General features: G+C 43.2%; 1 long non-coding RNA gene across 1 annotated transcript in view; it reads left to right on the top strand.

Annotated features, from left to right (window-relative positions):
• LOC126232173 (uncharacterized) overlaps positions 1-17,244 on the top strand; it is a 38,223-nt gene extending 20,979 nt beyond the window's left edge. The window contains exons 3-4 of the long non-coding RNA XR_007544688.1: positions 12,149-12,239; positions 14,911-17,244. This is a non-coding gene — a long non-coding RNA (uncharacterized LOC126232173). The remainder of the gene's footprint in view (positions 1-12,148; positions 12,240-14,910) is intronic.
• The last annotated feature ends 4,786 nt before the right edge of the window (positions 17,245-22,030 follow it).

Genomic DNA, 22,030 nt, shown 5'->3' with positions numbered 1-22,030 from the left:
TGTGGCAGGACACGAATAGGGAGTGCAGGGTCGGTCGATTGGGCAGCTCTCGCACCTGGGTCTTGCAGGTGGATATTTATTTATTTATTTATTTATTTATTTACACACAAAGTTCTGTAGGACCAAATTGAGGAGCAAACCTCAAAGGTCATGGAATGTGTCACTACATGAACTTACAACATAAAAGTAATGACAGATAAAAATAAATGTTCATGAACATGAAAAAAGTCAATCCATAAGTTTAAGTAAACTCTATCAGCAATACAATAGGAATCAGCTTAATTTTTCGAGGAACTCCTCGACAGAATAGGAGGGACCCATTAGGATACCCTTCAGTTTAGATTTTAAAGTGTGTGGATTACTGCTAAGATTTTTGAATTCGAGTGGCAGCTTATTGAAAATTGATGCAGCAGTATACTGCACACCTCTTTGCACAAGAGTGAAGCAAGTCCGATCCAAATGCAGGTTTGATTTCTGCCGAGTAGTAAGTGAGTGAAAGCTGCTTATTCTTGGAAATAAACTAATATTGGTAACAAGAAATGACAACAAGGAGTATACCTATTGAGAGGCCAATGTCAAAATACTCAGACTCGTGAACAGAGGTCGACAAGAGGTTCGTGAACTCGCACCACTTATTGCCCGTACTGGCTGTTTCTGAGCCAAAAATATCCTCGTGGAATGGGAAGAGTTACCCCAAAACATAATACCATATGACATAAGTGAATGAAAATAAGCAAAGTAGACTAATTTACGTGTCGAAGTATCACTCACTTTTGATACCGTTCGAATAGTGAAAATGGCAGTATTAGGTCTTTGAACAAGATCCTGAACGTGGGCTTTCCACGACAGCTTACTATCTATCTGAACACCTAGGAATTTGAACTGTTCAGTTTCACTAATCATATGCCCCTTCTGTGAGATTAAAATGTCAGGTTTTGTTTTGAATTGTGTGTTAGAAACTGCAAAAACTGAGTCTTACTGTGATTTAGCATTAGTTTATTTTCTACAAGCCATGAACTTATGTCATGAACTGCACTACTTGAAACCGAGTCAATGTTGCACACATCCTTTACCGCCAAGCTAGTGTCATCAGCAAACAGAAATATTTTAGGGTTACCCATAATACTAGAGGGCATATCATTTATATAAATAAGGAACAGGAGCAGCCCCTACACTGATACCTGGGGCACCCCCCTCCCCCCAATTGTTAGTACCCCACTCAGATCCCACATCACAGCCATTATCAACATTGTGAATATGATACTTCTGGCAAGGGGTTGAGGTTGGGATTGGGAGTGGCATAGAGACGGAATAGGATGTTCGGGTGGGCGACAGTTCACCACTATACGAAGGCTAGGAAGGATCTTGGGTCAGATGTCACTCGTTTCGGGGCACGACTGGAGGTAACGAAAGTCCCGGCAAAGGATGCGGTCCAGTTGTTCCAGTGTGGGGTGTTACTGGGTGACGAGGGGGACACCCCTTTGTGGCTGGTTCTCGGGGGTGGTGGGAGGATTAGGGGTGTGAGGGAACACGGGCGATGTGTTTGCAGACTAGGTCTGCGAGATGGTGTCCATCTGTGAAGGCGTCGGTGAGACCTCAGCGTACTGGGCAAAGGCAATTCGTGTCACTGCATATATGCCGTCCCCGGGTAGACGGGCTGTACGGGAGGGATTTTTTGGCGCGAAAGGGAATAGAGCTGTCGAAATGCGGGTGCTGTTGGTGGTTGGTGGGTCTAATGTGCAGTGCAGAAGGAGCCATCAGAGGAGGTGGTCAATGTCAAAGATGGTGGCATGCTGCATTGAGGAGGACCAGGTGAAGCATATGGGAGAGGAGGAGTTGATGTGAAGAAATAAAGCTAGGGTGTCTCAGCCCCGAGTCCAGATGACGACACGCTGCTACCTTCCCCCTGTGATAGCTGCATAGTGCTCAGCTACTGGAGTTGGCAGTCGTGTGTGCGTGACGTATCCTTGTTTGTGAGAATGCCTCTGCATCTATACTCAACAGTGCAAACCGTCATCAGGTGCATGGCAGAGGGTACGTACCATTGTATTAGTTATTAGGTTTTCTTCCTGTTCCGTTCCCATATCGAGTGTGGGAAGAATGATTGTTCAAATGCCTCTGTGTGTGCGGTGGTGTTCTAATCTTATCCTCGAGATCCCTGTGTGAGCAATATGTTGCAGGTTGTAGTACATCCTTAGATTAATCGTTTAATCCTTACCTACATAAACGGTTTGGGAGGCAATCTGAGCAGCCGTCTTTGGTTGTTTGCAGATGGCGCTGTCATTTATTGACTAATTAAATCCTCAGAAGATCAAAACAAATTGGAAAAAGATTTAGAATAGAGATGTGAATGGTGTGAAAATTGGCAGTTAACAGTAAATAACGAAAAATGTGAGGTTATCCACAAGGAATTTAAGCTTTGGTTACACGATAAATCAGTGTAATCTAAAGGCCATAAATTCAACTAAATACCTAGGAATGACAATTGCGAACAACTTAATTTGGAAGGAACGTACAGAAAATTTTGTGGGGAAGGCTAACCAGAGACTGCGTTTTATTGGCAGGACGCCTACAGATCTACTAAGGAGACTGCCTACACGACGCTTCTCCATCCTCTTAGAATACTGCTGCGCGCCGTGGGATTCTTACCAGATAGGACTGACGGAGTGCATCAAAAAAGTTCAAACAAGGGCACCACATTTTGTATTATCGCGAAATATGGGAGAGTGTGTCACGGAAATGATACAGGATTTGGGCTAGACATCATTAAAAGAAAGGCATTTTTCATTGTGACGGAATCTTCCCACGAAATTCCAGTTACCAACTTTCTCCTCCGAACGTGAAAATATTCTGTTGACACCGACTTACATAGGGAGAAAAGATCACCACGATAAAATAAGGGAAAACAGAGCTCGTACGGAAAGATATAGCTATTTGTTCTTTCTCCACGCTATAAGAGATTGGAATCGTAGAGAGTTGTGAAGGTGGTTCGATGAGCCCTCTGCCAGGCACTTAAATGTGATTTGCAGAGTACCCAGGTAGATGCAGCTGTAATGCCGGTTCTTGAAACTTATTTAAGAGGCTTTCTTGGGATAGTTTTTCTTCAAGAGTCTGCCATTTCAGTTCCTTCAGTATCTCTATGACACACTCTCGCAGATTAAATAAACCTGTGACCATTTTTGCTGTCCTTTCCCGTATATTTTCAGTATCCCCTGTTAGCCAGAATGAAATTTTCACTCTGCAGCAGAGTGTGTGCTGATACGAAACTTCCTGGCAGATTAAAACTGTGTGCCGGACCGAGACTCGAACTTGGCACCTTTGCCTTTCGTTGCAAAGTCCTCTACCAACTGAGCTACCCAAGCATGACTCACGAACTGTCCTCACAACCTTCATTCTGCCAGTACCTAGTCTCCTGCCTTCCAAACTTCACAAAAGCTCTCCTGCGAGTCTTGCAGAACTAGCACTCCTGGAAGAAAGGATATTTTGGAGGCAGGGCTTTGCCACAGCTTGTGGGATGTTTCCAGAATGGAAAATTTTTGTAGAGCACTTGCCTGTGAAAGGCAAAGGTCCTGAGTTAGTGTTGGTCCAGCACACAGTTTTAATCTGCCAGGAAATTTCATCCCCTATTAGTCCTATCTGGTATGGGTCCCACACACTTCAGCACTATTCTAGCATGGGCTGCAAGAGTGTTCTGTAAGCAATCTCTTTTTGTTGACTGATTGCATTTCCCCGGTATTCAACCAATTAGCTGAAGTCTACCACCTGCTTTACCCACAACTGGACCTATGTGTTCTTCCATTTCGTGTCCCTACAGAGTGGTACACCCAGTTATTTGTATGAGTTAGCCAATTCCAACAATGACTCATTGGTATTATAGTCACATTTTTTCATTTTCTGAAGTGCAAAATTTTAAGTTTCTCAACATTTAGAGCAAGTTGCTAATATCTTAAAGTTGAAATGATGCGTGTCAGTTTCTTTTTTTCCACTAATGTTATGGCCAAAAGCACATGTGTAAGTGTCTTAATTGTGCCTGTCTACAATTTAGTGTGATAACATTATAGTAAGTAGCAATATATCTTTTCCTACATTGGTAGTATAAAGTGATACAGATAAAGTTGATACATGTTTAACTACATAGCAGAAGCTTAGTTATTGAGCAGTTAGAGAAATCCGTGTAGTTTCAAATCTCTTTGATTATGGATTGCTGGTTACTGGAATCAAGGTTCTCATAGACAGATGGTGTTAAAAGGTTTTCATTGCCTATTGCCATATGCTGATACATCGCTGTCTTTGGATCCCTGCCTCCTCCCACTCCCGTGAAGCCAACTCTAGGAGTGAAACATCTTGACTGACACCAACAAGTCCCATGACTATGAAAGTTATGTATTTGATACGGATGCAATCCCAAAGAAAGCGAGTGTTGACAGATGTGAAAATTACCGAACTATCAGTTTAATGAGTCACAGCTGCAAAATACTAATACGAATTCTTTACAGACGAATGGAAAAACTAGTAGAAGCCGACCTAGGGGAAGATCAGTTCGAATTCCGTAGAAATATTGGAACACGTGAGGCAATACTGACCCTATGACTTACCTTAGAAGCTAGATTAAGGAAAGGCAAACCTACGTTTCTAGCATTTGTAGACTTACAGAAAGGTTTTGACAATGTTGACTGGAATACTCTTCCAAATTCGGAAGGTGGCAGGGGTAAAATATAGGGAGCGAAAGGCTATTTACAATTTGTATAGAAACCAAATGGCAGTTAAGAGTTGAGGGGCATGAAAGGGAAGCAGTGGTTGGGAAGGGAGTGGGACAGGGTTGTAGCCTCTCCCCGATATTATTCAATCTGTATATTGAGCAAGCAGTGAAGGAAACAAAAGAAAAATTCGGAGTAGGTATTAAAATCCAGGGAGAAGAAATAAAAACTTTGAGGTACACTGATGACATTGTAATTCTGTCAGACACAGCAAAGGACTTGGAAGAGCAGTTGAACGGAATGGGCAGTGTCTTGAAAGGAGGATATAAGATGAACATCAACAAAAGCAAAACGAGGATAATGGAATGTAGTCTAATCAAGTCGCGTGATGCTGAAGGAAGTAGATTAGGAAAATGAGACACTTACATTGGTAAAGGAGTTTTGCTATTTGGGGAGCAAAATAACTGATGATGGTCGAAGTAGAGAGGATATAAAATGTAGACTGGCAATGGGAAGGAAAGCGTTTCTGAAGAAGAGAAATTTAACAGAGTATACATTTAAGTTTCAGTAAGTCGTTTCTGAAATTATTTGTATGGAGTGTAGCCATGTATGGAAGTGAAACGTGGACGATAAATAGTTTGGACGAGAAGAGAATAGAAGCTTTCGAAATGTGCTGCTACAAAAGAGTGCTGAAGATTAGATGGGTAGATCACGTAACTAATGAGGAGGTATTGAATAGAATTTGGGAGAGGAGGAATTTGTGGCACAGCTTGACAAGAAGAAGGGATCGGTTGGTAGGACATACTCTGAGGCATCGAGGATCACCAATTTAGTACTGGAGGGCAGCGTGGAGGGTAAAAATCGTAGAGGGAGACCAAGAGATGAATACACCAAGCAGATTCAGAAGGATGTAGGTTGCAGTAGATACTGGGAGATGAAGCTTTCACAGGATAGAGTAGCATGAAGAGCTGCATCAAACCAGTCTCAGGACTGAGGACCACAACAACATGGATATGAACTTAGACTTAAGACTGAACAAGGAAGAAGGGATAGATAACATTCCATCAGTATTTCTAAAATCTTTGGGAGAAGTGGCAACAAAATGACTCGATGTCTGTGCGTCGAGTTAAGAGAGTAGTGATATACCATCTGACTTTCGGAGGAGCATAATCCACACAATTCTGAAGATGGCAAGAGCAGATGAGTGCAAGAACTATCACTGAATCAGCTTAACAGCTCACGCGTTAAAGTTGCTTACAGTAATTCTATAGAAAAGAATGGAAAACCAAATCAAAGTTGTCAGATGGTAAGTTTGGCTTTAGGAAAGGGAAAGACACCAGAGAGGCAGTTGTGCTGTTGTGGTTGATATTGGAAGCTAGACTTTAAAAAAAAAAAAAAAAATGGGTACATTCATAGGATTTTTGACCTGGAAAAAGCTTTAGACAAAGTCAAATGGTGCAAGAAGTTCAAAATGCTGAGGAAAATAGGGGTAAGCTATAGGGAGAGGCAGGTAATATACAACATGAAGAAGAGCTGAGAGGGAACGAGTGGAAGAGAGAGAACAGAGTGCTCCAATTAAAAAGGGTGTGAGGCAGGGATAAAGTCTGCTGCCCCTACTGTTCGTATAAAAGAAAGATTGAAGAGTGAAATTAAAATTAAAGGTGAAAGGACATCAGTAAGGTTCACTGGTGACATCGCTGTTCTCAGTGAAAGTGAAGCAGATTCACAAGATCTGCTGAGTGGAATGAACAATCTAACAAGTGCAGAATATGGACTGAGAATAAATCAGACGGATAATGAGAAGTAGCAGAAATGAGAAGAAGAAATTTGTCAGGTTTGATGAGCACGTAGTAGATGACGTTAATGAATTTAGCTACGTAGGGAGTAAAATAACCCGTGACAGATGGAGCAAGGAGGTCACAAAAGCAGATTAGCACTGGCAAAAGAGCATTCCTGGCCAAGAGAAGTCTGCAAGTATGAGACATAGCCCTTAATTTGAGAAAGAAATTTCTGAGACTAAGTTTGGAGCACAGCATTGTATGGGAGTGCAACATGGACTGTGGGAAAGCCAGGGAAGAAGAGAATTGAAGTATTTGAGATGTGGTGCTGTGGATGAATGGTGAAAATTAGGTGGACTGATAAAGTAAGGACTGAGGAGGTTCTGCAGAGAATTGGAAAGGAATATGTGGAAAACACTGATAAGGAGGAGGGACGAGATTATAAGACATGTGTTAAGGTGTCAGGGAATAACTTCCATGGTAATAGGAGCTGTAGAGGGCAAAAACTGTAGAGGAGGACAGATATTGCAATACATTCAGCAAATAACTGAGGGTGTAGATTGCAAGTGGTACTCTGAGAGGAAAACATTGGCACAGGAGAGGAATTTGTGGCGGGCCGCATCAAACTAGTCATAAGACTGATGACTCAAAAAGTCGTTATCGAATATTTTTTGTGTGCATTCTCACCCAGTCTCCCTGCCTAGAGGAAGCTATTTCCTTTTACTCCTTACTATTTTTGTTGAAATAATTATACAAATAACAAATCATGTACATACAGAATGTGCTCGAAATGGCTCCAGGTATTGCTGATACAGGCAATGTCGTGCTCTTTTGACCCTCAAAATGGGGTTGGTACCCCCACAAGAGCCTTTGCAAGCATGCACACAAGTACTAGCCAAAGATTCATTGCCATTGGATAAACGGTATGGGAGTGCACAGAAGACAATCAGATAATCATTTTTATAAATTGGAGTATCCTATAAAGGAATGGCCGTGGAGTCCAGGAGCACAAATAATGGAAAAATACAAATAATAAATAAATTGAAATTACAAAACCCATTTACTAATGTAAGACCAGGCAGAAAACGGTACTCATCTTTCTTGACAAGACAGCTTGTTCTGAGTGAGAGAAGACTGTCAAAATGTCACAGAGCAACAAATTTGTATCTGGTTTACAGAAATAGGAAGAGTGTTTCAAAGGAAACATTTTTGAATTAGCAAATCACCCAAGCAGAGTTTTCTGTTCAGATGAAAGTGGTCTCTCTTCCTAATTTGTAGACTAAAAGGAAAAAGATACACGAGTACTGTTGTCCAACTCATTCAGTTCTGTTTATCAAATGGATTCTGAATAATTACATAGGAATATTAGATCAGCTTATAGGCGTTAGTTTACACGGGGAGGGGGGGGGGGGGGAGAAAAGGGTCAGCACATTTGAGCTAGAGTATGATAGTGGAACCCACATCCTCCAAAAAGTTGGTTAGTGGGATACGTTTAACTGTAGCAGTTGTTCTACATTAGTTTAAAAAGTGATAATTTTGTTGTCAGTTGTGGAACTTGACAAATGCAAAATAAAGATTGCGGTAACACTGACATGTGACATAGCCTAATATTTACATTTGTACCATAATTAAATGCATTTTGCCATATTTAACGCAGTTTTCTTGTTTTGATGCCTTTATACATAACGTATATTATGAAAAGAATAGTTGCTACTCACCATATTGAAGAGATGCCGATTCGCAGATAGGCACAGCAAAAAGACTGTCAAACAAGTAAGCTTTCTGCAAACTGACCAATAGAAGTAAACTCTCTCTCTCTCTCTCTCTCTCTCTCTCTCTCTCTCTCTCTCTCTCTCTCTCTATGTGATCAAAAATATCCAGACCCCCAAAAAGTGGAAGAACGTTTCGTGAAGTGACGAATCATGGAAGGCAATCCAATGGCAGGGTGTGGGAGATGGAAGGCAGTTTTTATCCCTATTCTGCCAATGCTATTTTACCCATTGAATAGGTACACTTTTCAAAAGAACGATAAGTGATAAAACAATGAAATTTTTACTCTCTCTCTGTGTTTGTGTGTGTGTGTTTGTGTGTGTGTGTGTGTGTGTGTGTGTGTGTGTGTGTGTGATATTATATATCTCAATTTACAAGTAAAATGAACATAATACCTAGTATAGTTTCGAAGAAAAAAAATTATTCTTTTACTAGTAAAATTTCACTTTTTTGTACATTAATTATTATAAAACAGTTTCTGTTTATTTGGTGGTTCTCAATTTACTTGTAGTAACTTATTACCATCTGCAGTGCAAATTGACCAAATTTCATGTTTCTAACCCCATTAGTTTATCAAATAATGGTACCTGAAAGTAAATTTAATATTACAATTCTAGTATAGTTATTGATGAGAATTACTTACCACTAATAAATATTTTCTTGCACGAAACTGAGCAGCATCTGTATCATGCTGGTCTTCTTTTCTTCTCTTGGTCCCTCTTCTTTTCTGTCTGGCTTCTTTTGTGCATTTTAAATTAGCCATATCTATTTGCACCATGGATTTTGTAGTATTTCCACTAGATTTTATGACCAATAATTCCAAAACATTCAGTTTCTAATTATACCATCATTGAAGCATAAAATAGCATCATAAACACCAATTTTGAGGGTTGTAAGCTGAACAAATACAGTTTTCAGTAACCGGTTCCAAATGACAGAATTCACACATTCATTTAAAATTTGGTTTTTCCTGTGAAGACATTTCTTCAACAAGGCATCTTTACAAAATAAATATGGGTTTAATTTAATTTCATTTAATTAAATGCTGTGCATTATCTCTGCATGGCGCAAAAAGAAAGGTGTGGCATTTCAGTGCTGGATTGCACAGAGCATCAGGAAAACTGTCACATCTCACAAAAAATTGTCGTGTTTATATAAAATAAAAACTGTTTCACGCAGGGAAGACCAGGCATTTCAAATATGCTAAAATCTAAAAACCAAATTTTTGAAGCCCACTTGCCTTCCGTCTCCCCTTAAGCACCTTCTTACTTCCCACTGTCGAAGAGCAATTCGGGGATGGCGGTTGCATCTTTCAGCACGATCGAGCACCTGTTCGTAAGGCACGGCCTGTGGCTGAGTGGTTACACGACAGTAACATCCCTGTAATGGGCTGGCCTTCACAATCCCGACCTGAATCCTGTAGGGCACCCTCGGGATGGTTTGCAATGCTAAATTTGTGCCAGCCCTCACCGATCGACACGGGTACTTTTCCTCAGTGCAGCACTCTGAAGAACGGGCTGCCATTCCCCGAGAAACTTGCCAGCACCTGATTGAATTTATACCTGTGACAGTGGAAAGTGTCGTCAAGGCTGAGAGTGGGTTAACACCGTAAGGAATTCCAGCTTTACCGTTGAGGGTGCCGCGAACTTGTAAGTCGTCTGATGTAGATGTAACTTCAGGTGTGCCCCAGGGAAATGTGTTGGGACCACTGCTGTTCATGTTGTGTATTAATAACCGTACAGACAATGTTAATAGTAAAATCAGACTTCCTGCAGCTGATGCAGTTATCTACAATTAAGTACTATCTAAGAGAAGCTGCATATTTATTTATTCAGTCAGATCCTGAGAAGATTTCAAAGTGGTGCAAAAATTGTCAACTTGCTTTAAATGCTCAGAAATGGAAAATTTTGCAGTTCACATAACAAAAAAAATGTAGTACCCTATGACTATAATATCAGTCTCACTGCTGGAATCGGCCTACTCATACAAATACCAAGGTATAACACTTTGTAGGGATATGAAATGAAAAGATCATAGGATCAGTTGTAGGCAAAGCAGGTGGTAGACTTTAGTTCATTGGTAGATTACTGGGGAAGTGCAGTCGGTCTACAGGCGAGACAGCTTACAAACCACTCATACAACTGGTTCTAGAATATTGCTCAGGAGTGTGGGACCCATACCAAATAGGACTAGCAGGTTATGTTGAACGTGTACAGGCCAGCACAAATGGTTTCAGGTTTGTCTGATTCGCGGTAGTGTCGCAGAGACTTAAGGAACCGAACTGGGAGACTCTGGAAGACCGATGTGAAATATGCCGAGAAAGTCTATGAAAAAAGTTTCGAGAACTCGCTTTAAATGATGACCCTAGGAATGTACGACAACCCCCTATGTATCGCTCAGATAAGGATCCTGAGGATAAGATTAAAATAATTACTGTAGGTACAGAGGCATTCAAAAAATCTTGTACTCTGTACATGAATGAAATGGGAAGAAACCCTAGTACTGGTGCAGTGGGACGTACACTCTGCCGTGCACCTCACAGTGGTTTGTAGATGCAATGCCTGAAGGTTGCAGTCCATTTCTTTATCGAACATTATAAATGCCTGACCACTTCCAGATATATTCCACTTAATACCGGTAATCTGGTTTTAACTGCAGTATCTCTTCCACTACAAGTTGCAGACATACTGCCATCCATTTCATTGTAAAATATTAAATAACGTAGCGGTATGTATAGAAGTCCACGTTAGAAATGTAGTATAGAGCAAGTAATTAAGTACACTCGTGTTCTACAATTCATAAGCTGCCTCACTGCTTCAATTAATCTTTTGTCTTTCATTATAGAATTAAACATTTTAACAAAATAAATAAGAAAATGGAACAAATTATAGCAAATAACCAAAAATAACTAATAGCAATAACACAAAATGTGTGACAAAACAAAGTTAGGAGATCCATATGTCACTGTATATCGGAAGGAAATGCGTTTCGGGATCGTGTGGTAAATGCGTGATGTCAGGCATCAAAGCTTTCTTCCTGAGAAACCTCGACGGTGATGTGACGGCCGGTGCGGACGCCGCCATTTGAAATGCATTGTGGAATGTTTAGACACGACATGACATAAGGTGACGTGATGGGCAGTGAAAACTGACCTTCATTAGAGCATAGACTACACATGTTGTCAATACTTCACTTTTTTCTGAAGCATCTGACTTATTTTGTACAGAGTGGACACAAGTCCGACTGGGGACCTCGTTTAGTTTTGTTACCCTAGGCCTGCAGTAGTTTAACTTGCCACTGCATCTCAAAAAACCTTGAACTAATGGCAGTTTTCATACCAAGTGTTGATGGAAAAGCACATCAGCCTCACATTGTCAAAATTAACAGATCCAGTGATGTTTCTAGAGATTATTGAACATTTCTTGTCATTTCAGATTTTGGTGATGCCTGCTTCGGTCCAGACTGCCAAGCAGAGAATGGTTGAATGTAGTGTGGCACTGTAAATGATTGACTTTTGCTTATCCCTTGTGTAGCTGCCTCATTGTCATCATATGTATGCAATTGGACTGTGTGTGGATTTAAATACATATTACTGGAATGTATTCAGTGTTGCAGAACTGCCGTTAGTGCGACGCAGTGGATGCAGATGCGTAGAAAATGCTGTGCGTGTACTTGGCTTGACAATATTTTATATCTTAGGAGCATGTCCAGTTGTTTGTGCTCAGTAAAAACAGAAAACAAAAAAATGTGATAATTACACGTTTACTGACAATTCATAGTTAAGACAGCTATGTAAATTAGTGTGAATCTGTGTGTGAATGTAATTAATGTGAAATTAATCTGTGTTCAAATGTTCAATTTGCTGTTACGGTGTTAATGATTCAAATATCTGTTTATGAACAGTTCCCTGCAGCACAAACCATATCGGAGAAGTTGACGCCTATTTGTTGCCGCAATGGAAGAATCGCTGGTTGCTTCCTTGCCGGTCGACATGGTAAGAATGGATCCCTTTTCTTTTCGTTCTTTATTGCATTCATTTGTCCATTGTGATCTGTAGATTTCCTCGAGGCCAAATTCCAGGTCGCTGTATACACCTCAAACTCAATTGGTACCCTGATGCATTTTTCGTAATTTATGTGAAACATATGTGAGTAATAAAAGGTGTACAACTTTGCTTCTGCCGTTTTTTTCCCCAACATTTGAGGCTTTAATGAAACAAATTCGTTACACACGTATCATTCAAAGTATTTTCCATCGCTGGCCACTACTTTCTCCCATCTTTCGGGCAGTGTACGAATCCCGCGTCGAAATAATGGTTCATCTTTTGAAGTGATCCACGAAATGATCCAATTTCAGACTTGTTCGTGAGATCTGAAGTGTCGGTCAGCCAGGCCGTGCGCCATTGATCTAAACAGGTGATAGTCAGAGGGAGTAATGTCGGGAGAATAGTGGGTGGGGTAGGGCTTCCCATTTTTAACCTTTCCGAGTACGTTTTGACCCTTTAGCGATGTGGGGTCGAGTGTTGTCATACTGCAAAATCACTTTATCGTACCTCTCACTGTGTTGTGGCCGTTTGTCTTTGAACGCTCTGCTCAAACATATTGTGTTCGATAACGAGCACCTGTGATTGTTTAACTTGGCTTTAAAACCTCATAGTACACGACACCGAGCTGGTCCCACCAAATGCAGAGCACGATCTTGGAGCTGTGAATATTCGGTTTGCCCCGGTCACAATGCGATGCAGAAATCCTTCCAGTTTTTTGCCTCTGCAACTGTTCACAAATGCCATTCAGTCTTTCTCGGTTTCAGCTCACACGGGACCCCAAGTTCCTTCTTTCTGAATCGTGCCCATAGCCTTGAGACGTTTTGAAATGGCTCGCTGTGTCACTCCCACTAATCGTGCCAATTCTACCAGAGTTTGACACGAGTGTTCACTCGGCAATGTCTCCAATTCCGCATCTTCGAAAACATTCTCTCTTCCACCGCTATGCCGGTCTGCGAAGTTAAAATCACTCGAGACATGTTCTTTCACTAATACCGTACGTAATAGAGAGCATTCGATGAGACTAACCTGCAGTTTTCTTCATATTGAAACTAAACAGTAACATCTCCCGCAAATGACTAGAATTAGGCTCATAAACTGACATTTTCAATGGAGAACAACTTTATGGTGCAGACACAAATCGACTAATGTTTGAACGAGGTTATGTTGACAGAGGTCAGAGCCAACTGTCTGACATCTGCGATCTGTTTCTTTCGACCACTACTTCCCATTGTCGCCACCTATCGGCAGAAGCAAAGTTGTACACCTAGTACGTATTAGAATACGTGTCGCAGACGTGTCTGTTATGATACAGCTTTCCTGAATTTACTTTGCAGTTTCAGTTTTTATGATGCAAAGTGCATTTAGTGTGTGTGTGTGTGTGTCTGTTGTGTGTGTGTGTGTGTGTCTGTTGTGTGTGTGTGTGTGTGTCTGTTGTGTGTGTGTGTGTCTGTTGTGTGTGTGTGTGTCTGTTGTGTGTGTGTGTGTCTGTTGTGTGTGTGTGTGTCTGTTGTGTGTGTGTGTGTCTGTTGTGTGTGTGTGTGTCTGTTGTGTGTGTGTGTGTCTGTTGTGTGTGTGTGTGTCTGTTGTGTGTGTGTGTGTGTCTGTTGTGTGTGTGTGTGTGTGTCTGTTGTGTGTGTGTGTGTGTGTCTGTTGTGTGTGTGTGTGTGTGTCTGTTGTGTGTGTGTGTGTGTCTGTTGTGTGTGTGTGTGTGTCTGTTGTGTGTGTGTGTGTGTCTGTTGTGTGTGTGTGTGTGTCTGTTGTGTGTGTGTGTGTCTGTTGTGTGTGTGTGTGTCTGTTTTGTGTGTGTGTGTGTGTGTGTGTGTGTCTGTTTTGTGTGTGTGTGTGTGTGTGTGTGTCTGTTTTGTGTGTGTGTGTGTGTGTGTGTGTGTGTGTCTGTTTTGTGTGTGTGTGTGTGTGTGTGTGTGTTTTGTGTGTGTGTGTCTGTTTTGTGTGTGTGTGTGTGTGTGTGTGTTTTGTGTGTGTGTGTCTGTTTTGTGTGTGTGTGTGTCTGTTTTGTGTGTGTGTGTGTGTGTGTGTGTTTTGTGTGTGTGTGTCTGTTTTGTGTGTGTGTGTGTGTGTCTGTTTTGTGTGTGTGTGTGTGTGTGTGTCTGTTTTGTGTGTGTGTGTGTGTGTGTGTGTGTGTGTGTAAAAGTTAGGTTATGCCACAGATCACTCCTGTTACCACACACTATATCCCGCATTCACGTTCGTTGGCTTCGTTAACTTCAGTCAGATTATCACTACTACCTAACCTAGACCTCGTGCTATGCAACAGATCAGTCTGTGCACACCACCGAAAAACACCTAAAGGTTCAACTGTTAATGACTGATATTCGAGAGGTGTGAACACGAACTTCTGTTCGGAAAGCCCGAGAGATTTTTGAACAAAGTCAAAGGCAGAAGTTTAGGAAGTCTCACGTGTGGAAGGAAGACAGTATGAGGAGGAGAAAGGGTGGGTGTGGAAGGGGGGGGAAGACGAGTGGATACATATTTCAGTAATTTGGTGGCACTTGATGTGTGGCATACCAGTGTTTTGTTTTACTTACAGCATCGTATCGCAGGCCTGCGTTACATGGCACGAATCCCCCTCAGAGTGTCAATTACGACCTTCCTGTTGTAGGCTATGGCGAGCTGGAGAGGTCTTCAGCAGCAGCAGCAGCAGCAGCAGCAGCAGCAGCAGTCACCGACCACACCCACCCGCAGCGTCACCCCCACCGCGGCCGCTTCACCACGCACCGCAGCGGTCTGCGGAACTGCCTGCCCCTCGCTGTCCCTCACATCTCTGTCCACTCTGGGGATGGGCAGGAGCTTTGCGGCGCCCTGCCTGCTGTATCCTGCCGCTATGTGGAGGCCGCCCTGCTGCCACTTGTTCTGCATGTTGACGTCGGCCCCCGAGTGCGGCAGAATTCCGCTGTACAGTGCGGTGGAGTGTAGCCGCGTTCGCGCCGGTTGTTCGCGTCTGTTCCCCTGGCCGAGACCTCGAGGTCTTTGGCCGCGTCTCCGTTCTCTGTGTATTTTGAATCTGCTTCTCGATGCCTTGCTCCTTTGCGGTATTATTTTCCACGGAAATGTGTTGCCGCAGTGGAAAATCTGAAAGTCTTTATAACCGTGCCAACTACGTGCTAAAAACCCAGTACTGTGAGCAGTGTGTAAGACTTGACAACTTGGTCCAGTATGGGGAAGGAGATTTTGAGGCTACACAGAATTACTTGTCAACATTTTTAGAACTGAAAGTGTAATACCAGAGGTTGGTGTTCCACATTACATCTGATTTGGGAATCACCCTGCAAAACCCCCTGTTCAGGGTTACCTTTGCTAACCCAGAAAACTAATTTTTGGCAGGCCACGTATTTGAGGCATATCCTGTAATTTTAATGTGCGGAATTTAAAATTGAGCTGTGGCCTCGGGCGTAGATCCTTAAGCGGGGATTTGCATACGATTTAATGTGATTGAAGATATCCGAGTAAAACAAATTTTCATTTCAACACGTAAATGTATTCACTAAAACCATCTATTAACTTCACATACAAAAATTGACTGCCAAACTGTTAAGTCTGTTGGTGTTGAAATTCTGTTTAATGACTGAGTGTATAGCAGTGTTACTGGTTCACCTGTGAATTTACACACTGATAAACCACAATGAAAACTGAAACTTTGAGGTGGGATCAAAAAATACCTGGAGTGCTGCAGTTGGATGTGCACGTTTTGTTGTTACATGTTGTGGTACTAGGTGGTGTCGGTTAGGGGTATTCCACGTGGCTCAGGAAGCTGGCATCAGTTGGAGTTCAGTGGTTTGTTTGTTGTGCTCTCTTGTTAGTGTTTCTGTTCGCTTCCTTTGGCATTTAATGACACGGTTGACAATGAGCAAAGAGTCTGCGTGAAATTTTGTTTCCTGTTGGGGAAAACTGCAGCAGAGACTATTGGGATGCTTCGGCAAGCCTTTAGTGACGATGCTTTGGAGAAATCGCAGGGCGAAGAGTGGTTCTCTTATTTCAGATCTGGCAAAACATCAACTGAAAACGTGTCACACTATGGTTGTACTTAGACATCAAGAAATGATAACGATTGCCACAATCAATCAAACGAGCAATTCTCAGAGGACCAGAGTCTGCAAAATTTGTTCCTCGCTCACTCGCAGGTGACCGAACAGAAAACCACGTTAATGTTTGCCACGGCTCGAAGAGTGAAATGCAAAACTGTCCAACTGCTGGATGAGAGTCGGTACTACAGGTACAATCTGGAGTCGAGGAGTAAAAGCGAGTGCGGAGCCAGTGGAAAACTCGAACATTGCCACGGCCCGAGAGAGCACGTCGAGTGCCGTCCGACGTGAAAACAGTGTTTATCTGTGTTTTTGATATGAATGGAATTGTTTACAAGGAGTGTGTTGTTCCAGACAGTTTGTGAGCCGATATTTTTATGAGGATGTGTTAGGAAGATACGAAGGTGTGTGCAGTGAATATGGCCAGAACTGGGGAAAAATGGGAACTGGTTGCTCCACCGAGACAAAGCTCCAGCCGTCGCAGCTCCGACAGGCCGACAGTCTGTGGCAAAACGTGACACGGTGCTTGTCCCTCGTCCACCCTCTCACCCAATCTCTCTCTGTCTGACTTTTTTTTATTTTCACGGACGAAGCGAAGTCCAAAAGGAAACTGAATTGGTGATGCAGACGACGTCAAAGAAAACGCACTGCCGGCTTCGAACAGTATCCAGCCACGAGAGTTCCAGAACTGTTTCCGGCAGTGGCGAAAGCGTCGGGCTAAGTGTACCGTTGCACACGGATGATACTTTGAAGGGGACTAAAATACTGTAAATGTAGGGTTCAATAAAATGCAAAATAAAAATTCCAGTTACTCCCAATTACTGACAAAGTAGTGATCGAAAGCTCGGTGTGTAACCTCAGAAATTTGCATTCGAGACGTGACTGTCGATCTCGAGACGGGCAGTAGCGTGAAATTCCACAGTGCCGCTTAAAATGCTCGCCGCATTTGTAACTGTGGTGTTCCGTGCCGTCATCTGCTGACGTGCGGTCCCTCTGTGGACGGCACTCGGTCAAAACTCTGAGGTGCCGCAGTCTACGTCCCGACTCGATCTGACGGGTCCCACGTGGAATCGACCGTGACACAATTCGGAGGCAGTGCGTGCTCTGCCACGACTCGATGCCTAGTCCCCGACGTGGCCACCGCCGGTACGGAATGGCTAGTCTTCGAAATTTTGGTAGTCTGTTATACCCTGCAAGAAGTACAGGATGCTCCCCTTCTCCTTAAAGGCGAGACGAGGGGACCATTTTCTACCCGTTTCCCGGACGTAGGGATTGGAGGAAACGAACTCACCGCTGCGGCTGCCGAGGAGGCTCGCTCCCTTCCGACTCTCGCTCACTGTCACGTTCACACTCTGATATGCCAATCACGCGTTTTCTGATCTATGTTGCTGGCCTAGCACCAGGGTTTTATCTGCAGCATCGTATGACAGAACTGTTAGACGGGACAAGTCACCATCGCTGTACCGGGCTCCACTGCCCGGTTGCAGACCAGGGAAAGCTGTTCATTATGCTGGCCACAATCACAAAGGTGGATAACACTTTGGTGCACTCCCCCGGTATCACCCCCTCCCCCCCCCTCCTTCCCCCATCGCGCTCCCCCATGCAGTTCTGGTCCCAGTTCTATGAAACATACAGGGTGGCGCAGGGAAATGGGAAATTTCGAAGTAACGTCATTTCCACGAATAAATTCATAAAACTAGTAGTTTATTAACGAAAGTGAACATATTCAGTATGCCATTATTCAGTATGTCTTTACAATCAAAATGTCCAAAAGTCTCTCTTTACTTTTTAAAGGTGACATCGGAAAGATGTGCTGCCATTTGGTGTTCACACACTTAACAGCCTGTTACAAAAACTCTGGAATGCGCGGTGTAGCAAATCTCGGGGAATGGCAGTGATTTCGTTTTCAATGTTCTCCTTCAGTTCGTGGATTGTTGCAGGACGTGTACGGTACACCTCGCCTTTAAGATATCCCCACAGGAAGAAGGGATCTCGCAGGCCGTGCAGTGTCACCGTTACGTGAAATAATGCGTCTTCCAAACAATTGACGAACTGCTGCCATCGATTGTCGAGCAGTGGGTGACGTGGCTCCGTCCTGCTGAAACCACATGTTTTCGACGTTAAGATTAAGCTCGTATGTTCAAAAAAAAAATAAGGGCCGGTAACACAGTGACATGATACAGCACACCGTATTGTGACCTTGGCGCTGTGTAGTGGTCGCTGCTGAAACTCGCAAAGATTGTCCTGTGCCCGATAACGAAAATTCTGTTTGTTCACGAATACGTTCACGTGGAAATGGGCTTTGTCTGATATCCATAACTTACCAAGGAAATTCGCATCCTCGTCGATTTTAGCCAATATCTGGCTACTAAACTCCGTATGTGACGCTGGGTCTCATTTGTGTAAGTGTTGCACAATCTGCAACTTATAGGGACGGAAGTCTTAATTCGTGCAGTATTCTCCGTAAGCTTTATCGCTTAATCCCTAGCGAAGATGCGTGCTGTCGAACGGAGCGGCGAGGACTTCTCTCGATTGCAGCTCTAGCAGCTGCAATGTTCTCTGGGGTACGTACCGTCGGAATGCCACCTGGAGGTTTCTTTACAAGGCAGATCCTGTTTCTTCAAAATTACACACCCACGTTGTAATCGCATGCGCAGAAGGGACGCGTCCGTGACGTTCGAGCTGGTAATGCTGTCCGAATGTTCTCTGTGCGGCAGTCGCACTATCGCCATTTTTGTAAAACGCCCTCACAGCTACTGCACGTTCCGCACCAGTCCAGTTCTCCACGATTACTAAATGGCAATGCGTTCACATCAATTGTGCATAGTTTCGAACATCTGCTGGTGCTACAGTGCTGCTAACTGTAACGTTCAAAATTTCCCGTTCCCCTGCGCCACCCTGTACAAACATAAAAACAGTGCATGTGCGAGATATACCTAGTGGCGACGTTAGTCAGTTTAGGAATATTAGTGTCTCTAGAAGGAAGCACAATGCTTCACGTTCGGATTTTGTCGGTGGAACTGACAGTCTCTCTCTACATGTCTATCCCTTTTCAGCATTAAGTCACCACCACAATGGGTTGTAAATCACGAGACTGACTTCAAAAATATTGCACGAGGATATGAAAATTTCAAAATACCTTCAAAGAAGAAATCCTTTACGGAGTGTGTCTGTCGAGAAAATACACTTGTATTGACGGTGCCGATTGTGGACCGTGTGAGATTTACATTACTGCATTACGGATGGAAGGAAACTTGAGGGTCGTCTCAAACCGTTACTTCTAAAGTGTGAATTTTATGCAAACTCGATTATTTTTCTTCGACCGACTGCGAAACTAGTGCCATCGGCTGTGGGCAGCTGGCCGCCCCGTCTCGTCAGTCTTCCGTTCTCCAGACGTCCGGGGAGGCCCCGGGAGATCGGCTCGACGGCGGTGTCCGTCAGGCGAGAGTACGCGTGCCGTGAGGCCGGCACTGCACGGTCTGCCACGTCCTCCGGTGTCGAACCCCGGACCGATTAGTCTTGACGAGCCTCCTTGTGGAGAGGGAGCTCAGTTGTCTGCAGCTGGCAGTAGTTTCGCCCACTCCCCTTCGTAATTCTCTGTCCACGTGTGTAAACTTTGACGCCTGGCAACAGACTGCTGCAAAGAGCTTGGCGAAACGAAGATATTACACGCGACTCAGTCGATAGTCGCCACACGTCTCTCTCCGTAACAGTCAGAGATAATGAACTAGCGACAGGGTAACCAACTTATGGGAACACGATGGTCACAAATGTAACCACTGGCCATTACAGGACCTCATTTCCATCAATATATTCAGCATAAGGTTAATGGCCACATATGTGCAAATATCCCTGGAGAGGTGAAAAAAACAAAGTTTAGCTTGATATCTCTGACGTGATCCCACCTAGCAACAAAAAACCGACATCATATAATTGCCGCCGTTGACCCGTGCAACATTTGTCACACCAACTTTTCCGGCTACTGTCATCTTTCAGGAGTTATCCTAGGTGGCAGTACTTAGTGACTCGCCCTGTGTATTTAAGTCACCAGCTAGTATTACATAAGTGTATTGATTCGTGAGTTTGAGCAGTAGCATATCAATTTCCAGTAAAAATCTTTCAGTGCATGAAGTAGGCGGTGGATATATTCCTATTACAAGGCATCTTTCCCCGAATTTTTACTCGGAGCAAAATTCTGTGCAGTTTATCCTCCAGGGAGTGCAATTCCTCTACTTTGCTGTTCGCATATATCGCTACTCCCACACTTCTATGTGCAATTCTGCAGTAATATGCTACATTTTTATATCCCGTTAGACTGAAGACCTTTAGTTCATTCTCCTTCAAACCGTGCGCAGTCATTATGAAAATGTTGGGCACTTCAGCAGGTAATAACACTTCTAATCCTTCCGATTTGTTGGATGCACATTTAAAATTTTCATGGAGTATTTTTAAATTGAATTTCTCTGAACCTATTGTACTAGTTACACTGGTTTTTCCCTACCTTTGGGAATAAAAAGTTTTGGGCCTATTGTGAGGGCTTCCTGTTCTCTGTGGTTCTTAACATTGATCCATGTGCTACTGCTGCTGTCAGAAGATTTGCCGCTGATGTTTGCACTGCTTTTGCTGTTGATGTTGGAAATACTACTTCCCTGGACACTGGTGTGATGGCCGTGTAGTATATAATGTGTGTAAATGCAAAGAGGTTGGGCAGAGATGTCAGTCTGCTTGTGTCTGTGTATGTGCGGATGGATATGTGTGTGTGCGCGAGTGTATACCTGTCCTTTTTTCTCCCTAAGGTAAGTCTTTCCGCTCCCGGGATTGCAATGACTCCTTACCCTCTCCCTTAAAACCCACATCCTTTCGTCTTTCCCTCTCCTTCCCTCTTTCCTGATGAAGCAACCGTGGGTTGAGAAACCTTGAATTTTGTGTGTTTGTTATTGTTTCTATCGACGTACCAATGCTTTTGTTTGGTAAGATATATAACGGTTGCTTCATCAGGAAATCGGGAAGGAGAGGGAAAGACGAAAGGATGTGGGTTTTAAGGGAGAGGGTAAGGAGTCATTCCAATCCCAGGAGCGGAAAGACTTACCTTAGGGAGAAAAAAGGACAGGTATACACTCGGGCACACACACATATCCATCCACACATACACAGACACAAGTAAAATATATATATAAAAATTAGAATACAGGGCCATCACCCCAGTATCCAGGGAAGTAGTATTTCCAACATCAACAGCAAAAGCAGTGCAAACATCAGCTGCAGATCTTCTGACAAATCTTGCTTGTAATCTAGGGCGACAGCATCCTTTTCTTTGCTACGTTTGTAGAACAGTTCACTTGACTGCGAAAGTAGCTTGACCTTCCTTTTCCGTTTAGGTGCAGGCCACGGCTTGTGTAATTACCACGGTTCATTTCCCTAAAGTCTACCGATTGTACGTAGTTAAATTTGTCGCACAATTTTTTAGTTCACGATTGTACAATTTCACTTCATCTACACAGGACCATATTGGCAGATCATGTCGCACTGGAACAGTTGTGATGACGGCATTTGTATTAAACAATTTCGGCAGTATGTTACGGAAACATTGCAGGGCAGTCTTGCTTGCGTTTGTATATACATTGTTTCCGCCACCAATAATTAAGAAGTGATAACGTTTTTTGTTGGTTTGCATCTGTTCCAATATTTTTGACCATTACA

The sequence above is a fragment of the Schistocerca nitens genome, unplaced genomic scaffold (genome assembly GCF_023898315.1).
Source record: "Schistocerca nitens isolate TAMUIC-IGC-003100 unplaced genomic scaffold, iqSchNite1.1 HiC_scaffold_465, whole genome shotgun sequence".
Classification (NCBI taxonomy): Eukaryota; Metazoa; Arthropoda; class Insecta; order Orthoptera; family Acrididae; genus Schistocerca; species Schistocerca nitens.
The sequence above is the reverse complement of the archived record's forward strand: the minus strand, read 5'-3'. Positions and strand labels throughout refer to the sequence as shown.